This window comes from Echiichthys vipera (genome assembly GCF_963691815.1).
Source record: "Echiichthys vipera genome assembly, chromosome: 18".
Classification (NCBI taxonomy): domain Eukaryota; kingdom Metazoa; phylum Chordata; class Actinopteri; order Perciformes; family Trachinidae; genus Echiichthys; species Echiichthys vipera.
Window position 1 is genome coordinate 11,011,474 of NC_139843.1, and position 14,040 is coordinate 11,025,513.

Here is a 14,040-nt window from a genome sequence, read left to right on the forward strand (position 1 = left end):
TTATTCACAGGTTTTAGAGGAGACTTGTGAAATCATCGTGCAAGTAGAGGGATGCAACAGGATGCCTGAAAAGGCCAAAGATGCTCAAAACAAATCATGATCACAAGGTATGTCATCAAATCAAATAAAGTATGAGTTATTAAACAATCAGAAGAAGAAGACAACTTCTCTGTTACAGGCACAACAGAGTAAGCAAGATCTATCAATGAAAAGTATTTAGACAGTTACAAATAAATAAAAATGTGGCTCAGCTGTAAGGTAAGGAGTTTTAAAGCAGCATGAGAGCTAATAGACCTTAGTATACAAAATTTACTTACTTTTGCTTTGATTTAAAAAAGATGCAATGTGATGAATGTCAAGTTGAATAGTCTAGAAAACCCTATATTTTGTTTGCTCCTCATTAAGAACAATTAAGACACAAATGTTACGAAACTTGTGACCCCTAAAGACAAGTGATGAGTGAAGAGTTTTCTTGCATTATACGGGTAATTTTTAGTTGTAAACATATCCACTAACTCACAAGAATTATTATTACTGGTGGATATTTTACACTTTCTTATTCCGTAAATCATCTTGGGACCCTTCAGAAATCTCAAACCTCGGGTTTAGATAACTAGTTTAGATGGTAATCGCTGTTCCTTTTCAATGCATAGAAGTGGAGGTAAAATATGAGCAGGCATTATAGAATCAATAGAATATATTCCTGCACAGGCAAAAGATAGTCGAAAGGCATTCTGACCTTTCCCCCCCTTTGTGTCCCGAATCACACCATATGAAGCTAAACAAGGCTCCCAGTCAGCTGGTCCTCTGACCCGTCGCCTCTCTTTGCTTTCACTCTGCTGACTGTGCGTTTTTTGCCCAGAGCTAAACTGCTTAGCTGACACAAAAGAATGGAGTCTCCTTCTATTAAAAATAATATTATCAGTCTTCAAAGAAACGTGACACTCAGCTCAAGTGACACAAGTGCATCATGATGTGCACTTTAATAGGCAGCAGCTTGCTTGGGGCAGCTGTTTAGGGGTTGGTTGGCTTCCCGTTCCTGGCTGTCAAAGTCCCAAAGCGCCCAGCTAAAGGGCCCTCGAGGGAGGTCCCCTAACCCTTTGTACTGTATATATGGATGCTGGAAAGTGTCCTATTCAGCTAAATACTACACAACATCACTGCAGGAGGTTGCTTGAATGTCGTCACTTCCATTGCAGTTTAATCTGTCCTTGGAAAAAATCCATCACACGTCTTCCTATTGAGCTGCAGCGGTCTGCTCCTCATCTGTCTCAGCATCTTAAAAGAACAAATTTGCTTTTCACTGTTGTTTTTTTTATTTTGATTAGTACGAATCGAATTTCTTTCTTGACATTGGCTTTACCTTCCCATCGTACGTGTAAATAATTATAATAACTGCCTCATTCACAATTTTCCTTTATATTTAGTATTTAAGCGGTAACTTCCTTTTGCCTTAAACTGGCAATTTATGTGTTTTTATAAATGTGTAGGCCTAAATGTATAGCTACATATGACCACAAACCTCATTGTTATTACATTAAATAGGGAACTGAACAGTTATATGTTCCTTCGGTGGCATTTACTGAATTAAATCCTACATATATGTTATTCGTGTTGGATCAATTCCATTAAAACCCTCTTTTGAAAAAGTCCTGTCAACACTAATCACAGATAGAACATATGCAAATTCCTTGTATTACATGTTTTACAGCTGGGGTCTCTGTAACCCCAAATATCGCTAATGTGTCCTTTTATTTGTAAGCATTTCTACACAATGCAAAGTCATTTTCTGTACAGTGAGTTTAAGTCTTTCCACATCCTAAGTTTGTCTTGACCTCAAACATCACAGGTTGCAACAAACAGCAAACCCTCTATACACTTTTTCCTGCCAGTGGATGACAACTCCGTTCTAAAATGCAGCCCAGATCTGAATCAATAATTCACATGAGGGCTTGAAATTGTCAGCTTCATTCAGTCACATTAGGAGAATGATGTTGGCCGTGGAGGCAGAAAGGTATGCAAGTCGATCAGAGGTGCTCCACATCAAAGTGTGATCACAACACATCTCCATCCAGTTGCTCTCACTGCACTGAAAGACATGACTCGACTGTAGCTATGGGATTTATTGAAGTTCATATTTGTATTTTGGGTTTCTACCAGGACATGTTTACATACTTTAATGTTAAAAAAAAAAATCTGTATTTGCCCTCTGTATGAAACACTTCCTCCTAAAAAAGCAGTCTCCTCTGATTAGTCAGCGTTTCCGGGTCTTCTGCATCTGCACACTCTGAATCTCTGCACTGTCGATACAGCCCGGCAATGACTGTAACGGCACTGAAGCAGCACTTCCTACCTTTAGTGACATCACTGTGACATCACGACCATACAGAAGGCTGAGTTTATTTTTCTGTGAATTGGGAATTGTGATACTTTCACAGTATTTACAGCACCTACACCTTCTTTATATATATAAAAAGTCACGTTAATCTAACTTTTTACAACGAAGGACCTTTAAAACGTTTACATTTTTAAGGCAATAGGACTTTCTCACAGAAGACATGTCACAGTATGGGAGAAGCGCAGGTGTTTATAATGAAATTAGTAATGGCTGAATTCCATTTAGCTGCTTCAGTTGCAGGGTCCTGGTGTACATGCTGGCTCACTGTGTCACAGCTTGCCGGGACACTTGAATACAACAACATTGTTAATGTTTTCTGTAAAACCTGGGCTTTTCCCATTATGACCAGTCCAAATGTCTGCTGTGAAAAAGGTCTACTGAGTACAAATATTCTTAAGGTCTGTTTTTTTTTTTTTGGCTTCCACACTATTGGTAAGCACTTCCTTTCAATCAATGTACTGGTTTCTGCCAGGCCTTTCCAACCAATTTGTCAAATGCCAGGAAAATAAAAGAAAGCCTGAGATTGCAAGCTCCCTTCCTCTTCTCACTCTTCTGTAGCTCCTTGACTCTCCATTCCCCATCAACCTTTTTAAACTGCTGAGCCGTGCTTTTCCCCAGCACAGCTAATTTCTCTATTGTCGACCCTGCCACTCAAACTTTACGCTCAATCTTAAATGCTTGGAATATTTCCACATTATTCCTTCTCTCCCCACCTCATCCTTTCATCCTGTGCGTACTCTTTCATCGTTTCTCAAACACAAGCCTGAGGCCAACTGCCGGTCTTTGTGATGTTACTGAGCAGTATCAGATTTGCCTGGCTGATATATATTACACTGATTTACAAAAGAACACCTTTTTTAATAATGTCCTCTATTTTAAGCCCTATAGTTCCATGCATAGTCACTTTCTCGTGTGTGCTTTAGGCAATGTATAGCTAATTCCACTATATAAAGTAAATATGCAAAGCATTAAGCATAGCAGCATGGTCCTATGGATACGGATGTCTATCTTTCCAGCACTTCGGTCCTGAATGAAATATCTCAACAAACATTGTACAGACATTCATGTTCCTGAGAGGATCATAAGGACGCTTCTCTGGAACACGATAAACACAAGTATGGCCTCACCAGCATGCTAGCATGACTCTTACTCCCTCTGTGTCACCCTTTCCAAATTCACTGGTTGATATTAAAACTAGTCACAACCTCCGAAAAAGTTCTAATTGCAATCGGTTTTCTGTCCACTTTCATTTGTCATGTACTTGTCTCTAGTTACTCCTCTCTCTTGCACTACTAGTACTAGATGCTATGCTGGACACATTTCGCATGCAGCTGATCCTCTATACTCCCATCTTCTTACTCAAAGGTCCAATGTCAACTCTAATCCCATCATTAATGTTGCCTTCTCCACTTTATCTAACATTCCTCTTTTTCCCCTATCATTTGCCCTTTTCTTTTTCCTCTACTATCTCTTTTATACCCTTGAATGCCTCTCACACCCACAGGTTATTTTTAAACTCTCGATTCTGTCTTCATGGGTGGAAGGAGTAGCTAAAAGTACAAGTTGTCGATAATGAGATGTAGCCACACTCGTCTGTTCCACTAGATAGTGTGTGTTACAACCTCATCACTTTTCTAATCAGATGGGTGCACAGATGTATCACATTTCAGGCATGTGAGAGACAAAAGATGCACACAGTGTGATGTTGAGCATTTGTTGAGATGAGTTCAGCAAATCTCCGTCTCCCCTTCAGCACATAAGGAAAGGGCTGCAGTTCGTGACTGTTGATGAGCCGTAAAGCATGGAAATAACCTCTCAGCTTATCCTGTAGATAAGCAAGCAAGGGGAGGCAGTCGTTTTCCAGTTAGTTAAGCTTTATAGCTGCACACAGTTCACTTTGGGAGGCATAGGCGGGAGAGACGAGAAGTGAAAAGAAGAGGAAGTAAGAATAAAGGCAATGGAAAAACAGAGTGTAGATGTATTTTCAGTCTGAGATTGCTACATACTTAACTTAGGATATTATTATGGCAAGGAACTCCAGCTATGCTCTCTGGAGTAAGGCAGCGGCTTACAGCATGAAGGCAGTGCCACAATTTTATTTTTGCTGTCTGAGCACAGCGAGTCTTAAATGTAATAACTTCCTGGTTTTACTGGGGATAGTAATGCAATGGTGTCCCTGTGCCAATAATTAGTGTTTTTATGTGCGTCTTCATTTAGATTTAGATCAGCATCCCCGAATAGTAATTGTTCTGACAGGAAATAGCAAACCCAGTTGAATGGACTGAGACATTTAATTTACCACACTTTTTCATTTACAAGCTCCTGCTGCTGAACCATGAAAACTGTGGCTTAATTTATTGATGTTGAGTTTGTTCCTCCGAGGAAAAAGAACTGCTTTTGTGAGTTCATCGGCAGTTTACAGTTTCAGTTTTACTCTGATATTAGAGTATGAAAATCATTCTTGTTTTGGAATGGAACATTGTGTCCTTCACACGCGTCGTTGGAAGAGTTTTTAGTTTTGTGGCTTTGTAGACCTTTTTTAAAATGCTGCGCTGAGGCATATTTCCATAAAGGTATCACGCTTTAGAGTTATGCTGAGGTAAAACGAAGTGAGTGGCTGTAAAACTGTGTTGCTTGCGAAACATCAGCAAAACTGAAGGAAGTGAAGGTACAGCAGAGTTCATGGCTGTGTTGTGTCAACACCAAGCATTTCATTGTAGTTTTGGAATTAAAGCCAATGCAAGTTGTTTAAACTGAGAAAACTCACTGTGAACCATGGGATGCTTTGCAGGACCTTGGCGGATTTTCAGCACCATGGAGAGTTCCGTAACACTCACTGTAAGCTACTATGACAATATTCAGTCCATAATGTAAGATTGCTGCTTACAATAAAGAAATAGGTCCACTTACTTGGACTTTCAGTTACACCTCATGGCCTTCTTCAATGAATACAATCTGCTCAAAATGATAAAGCAAACTACATTTGCTTCATCTTAGAAGAAAAAGTGGAGATTAGAAGATTTTTCTTCATTTTGCCCCTGAATGAGCTACTTATGAAAAAAAAAATAGTTTTTTTACCTCTCAAAACCATAGAGCAGGACCTACATTACAATTACTTCATGTCACATACAAAATTAGATAAATACATTCACTCAGATGTAGTTTCCCTTGACTTGCACCATCTAACCCATGCTGATGTACAGTATGTGTGCTGGAGTGGGTCACTGGCCTGTATCCTCCACAGTAGCTGTTTTTCTGCACGATCATGCGTCTGTAAGGCTATCTGTAGCACTCATTAAAAAGAATTGGAAGCCTATTGTCCTTATAATCCCTGTTGGGCCGGGCCATGAGTCAGCAAATGGCAGTGCCAGCCCCTTTTGGCATGTCTTAAACAAACCCCAATGTCATTCTGGCCACCCGCCCATCCTCTCTGCCTACCCTTCTCCCTCTCTCTCTCTCTCCCTCTCTCTTGCACGCACACACACACACACACACACACACACACACACACACACACACACACACACACACACACACACACACACACACACACACACACACACACACACACACACACACACACACACACACACACACACACACACACACACACACACACACACACACACACACACACACACACACACACACACACACACACACACATTCACTTGTGTCTCTCACTGTAAATTCCTGAAATAAAATAAAATATTGTGTAGACACTCCTACACACATTGTGTAGACTGCTCCTTGAGTTTGAAGAGGCTTTGTTGTTCTTTATGGATGATTTTTCAAGTGTGTATTATATCAATCCCAAGAGGATGTTGGTTCGGCTGTAACATAATATTTTCAAGGTCCTGCATTGTAAAAAGCTAGATTTCCATGTCTTTTTTTATTATAAAGCAGGTTGAGGTGCTATATAAATACTGTAAAGTATCAAAATGCTCAGTCCACAGAGAAATGAAATTAAACGAACTGTCAGAACTTCATTATGGTTGTGATGTCACAATTATACGAGATTGAAAGTTTCATTACAGTTATTATCCAGCTGCAATGACCCAGAAATGCTGACATATCAGAACAGACAGAACAGCTTTTTTGGGCGGGGGGCTTAAAGAGACACTAAAACAGAACGTTTCATACAGGGTGAACACGTATATTAGGACAGCATGAGAAAATAATTTGCTTTTTGAACATTAAAGGATGTAAACATGCTCTAGTAGAAACTCAAAATATAAATATGAGCCTGAAAAAAAAATTGATTGAAAGGACATACCAATGTCCCCCAATCTTTTTGACGCTAGCATCATTTCATTGAGTTACATCCTCTGTTGGATAAATGTTACGATATGTTACAGGATTTCTGTGAGCACTTTTGTGTTTACCATCACTGTTTTTGTAACTGCACTGTAATTTGTGTTCTGCCGTTTTATTGCATTCTTGAATAAAAATTTTTTAAATCCTGTGTTTTGTTTTGCTCTCTTAAATCATATTTAAACGTGTAATGAATACCCATGTTGAAAGGTAGTATAAAAAATACACTTGCCAGTCCTGTAAGGTAAACATACATTTCTAAATTGGATTATTTGCCCCAAGGCAGCCAGTGGTTTACATTCATGTATGTAAGTATTAGATTGTAAATAGAGTTTGCAATTGTATCATCCAAACTGGGAGAGAGTGGTTATAGTTGGCCAGTGCCTATTTAGATATGGCCTTGTTCAGTATAAATACATACCATTTTGCTTTTTCACATACACACACACACACACACAGACAGAGATTTTCTCTCATATATGCATTCATTTCATAACCTTGTCTCTAAAATGAGGCTCTGACCTTAAAGGACCAAACCAAACATGCTGCCAAAAGACTGAATTTCAAACTGGATCTCACTAGGAGAGAAAAACAGCAACCCGTGTGTTCTTTGGCATGTAGCCGTCTTAGTTTCAGCTCATAGCTTTTACCAAAACTATGACAAGCAGCCACACGCATCGTCAGACACCGACAGTCTGTGAACAGACGCACTTGGCACAGCAGATCTGCCTCTGGAGCTAAATATAGCCGTGTGTGTTTGTTGAGCTTCGGCTCTACAAGTGAATCTGGCTTTCTTTCTGTTTGTGTCAAGTTTCCCTTTGAAATGTAGCATCACAAAATAGAAACACTAAAAGTAGGATCAGGACACTTCAGAACTATACTTAACTAAGTGAAACATTCTAGTTACTTTACATTCCACATTCTCATGTTATTAACTCTGCTTTTTGTTAGGAAGCATTTGTTAGGTCAGCTGACTCTTTGTGGACATGTTGGTCTGTCCCATCACTTTGGGCCAGACTGAAATATCTCAGCAACTGTTATTTCTGTTATTATGATATTTTGTGACATCATTCATTGTTCCCAGAGGATGAATCCTTGGTTTTAAATCTTACACAATTGATGTGCTGAAAAAGCTGCTTAAAAAAATACCCATGTACACGTGGACCCTAAATACTTCTGGGGTCTTTGACTTTTCCTTTTGACTTTCACAGCCAGCATCGCCAACGGGTCAAATCCATTGACCAACACTATTGTCAGTGCAAATGTTGGCACGCTAACATGCTAAACTGAGATGGTTAACATAGTAGCCTAACATCATTAAACCTGCTTAACATCAGCATGTTAGCTTTGTCACTGTGAGCTTGTTAGCAGGAACCTTCATCATGGCGCTCTTTAATGTTACCTGCATTACTAAACTGACCAACAATGCAGCCTTTTTAAACAGTTTCTCCTCTTGGTTGTTCCATATGTAGTTTATGTACATTATAAATACTTCACCACATAAGTAAATTGTGTATACAGAGACCATATTTTCCACATTATAATCATCTTTGATTGCTCACTGAGCATGTAATGATCCATGTAATTGTATGTGTGAGGCAGCACGTAATATGTTTTCTTACCGTAATCAGGTCAGAATCATTTTTGGAATAATCAGGTTACGGTCAGAAAATTTCATTTGCTGCTGTTATTAAGTTATAATCATTTTATTTTATTTTAATGAGGTTAAAGTCTGGGTTGTGATCGCTTCACCTGCTACCATGTCTGGTTTGCTTCTGCCTCATAACCCCATAACCCAGGACTGGAGCTTTTGATTCATCACACAGTCACATACCAGCATCTGTTGTTCAAATGTAACACTCACACCTTTTTCGGGTTTAGTGAAGTGATTACTGCAAGAGCATGCTGTTCCTTGTGGTCTTACGATGCCTTTCTGCTTCAAAAATAACACAACACACAATCTTTATAATATCCGATGTTGCTTTATGCCTGTCACCCAAAGAATATGCTTTAATGTTTTAATGAATCATTCCTCAAGACACTCATTATTCTCTTGCACCAATCTCTCTCCTCACATCTTGTTTTTCTTACACCCTGAAGTTCTTTCGTGATAACTCACACCTTTATATTTTATGATTCCCAGTCAACCTGGTGTAAATGGTCTAACGTCAGCTGTGCGGTGGGGACTCATGATTCTGACAGTGGAAAATTTTCTCTTTCTTATCATGAAAAGAGAAACACACAGGAGCTTTTAGAAAGCAAGATGGATCCACCAGACAAACAGATCCACGCAGAAAAAAAAGTGGGCCATGTATTCCACAAGGAGTGGCGGACTCACCGTGAAAAACTCTTCAAAGTGATAAATGAAAAACAAGGCAGCTTCGCACACATGAGCAAATGTTTTCTTGTTACATCATGAAAGAGATTTGTCTCCTATCAGAAATTAGTAGGTTAACGTTTGACCCAGATACAACTGGGAGCTGTGCATGTTCGTTACATCAAAGACTTTAAATTAAGCTTTCTCATTTGAATAGAAAAGGATCTTTAAAATAACACTTTTTTCACCTAGTGAGCTTACAGCTTTAAGCAAGGCTGAGTGACTTGAAGCTTTTTTGTTGCCATGAGACAACTAGAATAAATAGTTACTGTACCAGCGTGTCAGCGTTTCTTTCTGAGGACGACAGCAAGCACTCCAAGAACTGCACATATACTCCAGCACCATACATTTAATGAGTGGCTTTGTTCACATTTACATCATAAACCAGCTACAGTCAGGATTGCATACAGATTATAGTCATAGAGTTCAAATAATGCTGGCTCTGACAGCACCGAAGCTCATTCTGGAGGTGAGAGATTTGCATCCTACAACCTGCTGCACACCACAAGATAACATGTCCACGGTGGCATAGCCAATTCTACACAGACCAAGTCACACTCTGAAAATCAGTTGTTAAGGCCAACTCAGGAGTATAATCACAATCTGAGTCATACAGTGTGTTTTTGACTTTTGGGACATAAGGAAAATGTTGATGCTTAGAGGGTGAAAGGAATCTATTGGAATGTATTTCAGATCTCTGCCTCGGTTTAGCATTGTCCTTCTATAACACTGTCAGCAGAGGTGGGTTAATGCACAGGCTGGCCTAGACTGCAGCCTAGGGGCCCCAGGTGTGCAGGGGCCCCAGATTGGCCAGACTATTTTAATTTTTTTAAGTTACCTCACTGGGAAAAAAACTTGCCTCCTATTGGGGCCCTTAGAAATATAAATTTTTTAATGAAGTTGCTGATAGATAGATAGATAGATAGATAGATAGATAGATAGATGGATAGATCGATAGATAGATAGATAGATAGACTGAAAGACAAACAGGACCAAGATCTACTGAAGAAAAATCCCAAATTCTGATTGTTCTGATGAAGCATGATTTAAAATGTGGGGGGCCAAAACAAACATAGCCTAGGGGCCCATGGCCACCGTTATCCGCCACTGACTGTCAGACTCAAGATGGATAGATAAATGCAGCAGAACACATTCTTCTTCCTTGCCAAAACCTACTGCTTACATTACACTCAATACATCCCAACAGCCAACAGTTTGGTCTGAGATTCGGGTGTGTTATGCTAGTAACAGTTAATGTAGCCTCGAGTCACTAGCCTCAAGCAGAGATGATGAATATGGTGATGAAACTTCTTTCTTACTCCACACAAAGCAGACAGGGCCTATAGAGCATCTTTGCATGTGGCCTTCAGCCATAACTGACTCACGTGACATCACATGAGGCATTTCAGCTCCCCACTTAGGCTTTATACATCTCACATATGCAGTCATACTCCCCAAGACCTGTGAACAGACTAAATTGGGGGATTTCCACTTTAATTAACCCAACCAAGCCCAAGTCTCCGCAAAGACTACAACTGCTGCTGGACATACATTTACAGAAACGTATACTCCCTTATAATCTTGTTTCTGTTTGGTTAATGATGTTACATGGATTTGTTTGAGTGTTTAATGAATAGTTTTGTATCTTATTTATATTAGATTATTTTGTTTAGTAAGGCCTGAGGACACACCTAAAAGCAAAGATTGGGTTAAGTGAACTGATTTATTTCATTAATTCAATCCCTTGTTTGAATGTCAGTGTGTTGATTTGTGATGTTTTTCTTCACCTGTAATATTTCCTTTTCATGTAAAGAAAAAAAAATCCATCGTTCTACCTACTCATCCTTAAAGGTCACTAATAAATTGTTTGACTTGTTCGAGCCAAAGCTACCATCATTACTGTAGTTTTTTTATTACTCATTCACTATTATATAACCTTTATTCCCACATTATATTTAAATTCAACACTAAATCGCCGTCCCTTTTACCTTTTAGATGTTGTTTTCCTTCTGACACTTTAAACGTATTTACTAAATGATTTTATTACAACTCAGTGTTACCCAGATTAATACTGTGGTGTAATTTTGTTTAATAAAATCTGTTGGCACCATGCAGTGAAGTTCCCTGAGCCCTGATTGGATGTGTGCAAACTTAATTTACTTTCCTGCCCTTCCTTTTGAAATTGGGGATAAGATGATAGAGAGATAATGTGCATTAGCAAGGTCATTTCCCAGTATAATGTTCGAATCATAGCCAAGTGTCTGTGCGTATGATGAAGAAGAATAAAGCATTTGGATTATGCTGCAATATGAGTGTGACTCACCAATGTTACTCAAGGGATATTATGGTTTATTTTATATAACAGTTTAATGGTCTCTGTACACACACCATCATTTTTTATGCCGTCACTGCATAGATTTCATAAAAAAACACACATCTAAGACAGTCTGCATCAACGCTGCTTCATCTATTAGTACCGTGGAGAAGGATCTGTACTGAATTGTGGCCAAATAGCACCACATGGGAACCTGTCAGACTCCAGATAAACCACTAACCGAGCAGAGCCGAACCAAAGCTTCCTGAAGCAAAAACTAAAATCTCTGGCCACGCTGCGCGGAGAGACAGCTGACGTCAGCTGTCTCACGGGACCGCCTGCTTTGAGATGGCTCATTTTCCATTGAAAATAGATGAGAAACAAAGTTGGCATATTTAACGAGTGGTAACAAGCAAAAATGAGAGGAAGAATTAAAAATGATGGATTTGGGAGGAGGAGAAGAAGAGAAGATACATAGGGGAAGAATGGAGAGAGTATGCCAATTTGAGTGGATAGGGAGATTAAGTAGTGTCATATTAGGTCATGTGCCTTGCAGAGACTTTGCATACCCTACAAACACACTCACACAAATGCATGTTAATGTTCTGCAGATGGTGTGCGCTGACATGTTTTTTAGGTGACAGATGTCCCTGGACACCTGATTGAATTCCCACATTTACATATGGTTTCAAATGTACAGGATTGGGTATTTTTGAGCATGTGTGTGTGTTTGTATGTGTGTGTAAAATAGACAGAGAGAGCGAGTGAGTGGATGGAGGGTAGCGTATCGTAACTAGAGCGAAAAAAAGTTCCCCGAGCAGTTAATAAAAGATGATGCTGCAAAATGGATACCAGCTAGAGCTCCGACATGAGGCGAGAGAAAAGGATAGGACTTTTTTTTCTTCTTTTATCTGCCTTCCATGTGTCTTGTTGTGAAATATTGATGCTGTTTTTGATGTTTTTCAATGGCAAACATTTATAAAACTTGCACATGGACTACACAAATGGCAAGATCCAATAAAAAGAATCACTAAAAGAGTCTGTGGCATCTGCCCGACTGATGAGAATGGCACAAGCAATTTGAACACAAATCAGATATGTGACATGCAAACAAAAACTTACCATCAGTGGCACTTTAGAGCTTCATGATATAAATATTTGAAGTGTGTATATGCAGTAAGGTCACATCCTCATCAGTTTAATTCCACAGTTGAGTTTTAAAGCTGATACTAGCGCTGTCTGTGGCACACAACATTACACTGAAAAGCCCTTGAGAAGTCCTTATCGGCTTTTTCATGCATTTATGATAAAATAATTTGGTCTTTCATTTGCATAATTACCTGCTGCTCCATGACACAATATTGTTTCAGGGATGGAGAATGGCAGCCAGGGCTTTTCAACCTGCTCAAGGCCAGCCATTATTGTTTCCGACAACTGCCACTAAAAAAAACTGGGACATGGTGTACAGACTATATACTCTACCTCTGACAGAATATCTCGCTCTACAGGAAAAGAAAGATATGATTGTATATAACTATATATATATATATAGATAGATAGACAGATATAAAACGCTAGATATATAGATGGATAGATAGACAGATAAATACGTAGTTTCTAGCTTGATAATTATCATGCCACTGTTAAATTTACATGCAGAAAAGGTGCCAGTGCAATTTCTTTGTGCTAAGATGTTTCTATATTTAGCTCAGAGTGGTGGAGTACACATACACAGGCTGTTAATAAGGCTGTTGAATAAGTGGGTCTATATTAAAAATAAAAATACTTTGGATTAGTATGAAACCCCATCATTTTACATGCAGGAGGGCTGATAAATAGTCACACATCCACACAGAGTTAGGCAGAGAGGAGCTGTCTCTGGTGCTGAATCAGCCACCCGTGCTTGTTGGCTACTGGTGCTGGTGTACACTGTTGTGATTGTTTCGCCTGTGGTTCTAAAACGATTCTTCCACACTGACGTTGTTGGTTTTTAATGTTTTACAGTTTGCTTTTATTTACTTTTAGATGTATTGATATTTTATGCTTTTGCTTGATGTAGTGTGCTTAGTTTATGTTTGCTTTTTGATTCTATATTTGCTTGCTTGCGTTTGTATTTTGCTCATAAAACTTGGCGAGCTGCCTTTGTTTTTAAATAAACACAACTTGCTTGAATAAATAAATAAACCAAAAAAAGAGTATTTGATTTACTGCTCTGTTTATTTAGATAGTATTTTCATTTATTTATTTATTGAGAGCACCAGAGACAGTATGAACCTTGAGGTCTTTCTTCTATTGTTTGCTTCCTTGCCAAGGATGAATATACTAGAAGACAACAGCAAGATTAAAGAGAACAGGTGTATTTGCCAGTGTCGCCTGTAATTCATCATGTGCAAAAGTGGCATTTTGATTTCCAGTTGCTTTTATTTCAATTATGGACAGTGTGACTGTGAAACCCTATTATTATTTACTGAAAAGTACAAATGTAAACAACACAGCTGTGTCACATGAAGTAAAATACTGCAGGATTCAATATCCAATCTTGTACCACACTCACTTCTCCGAGCGTCATCGCCTCTCAACCAATCAGGGCACGTCACGGCGAAATCAAAGTTGTTGTAAGAGCGCGTGTGTGTGTGC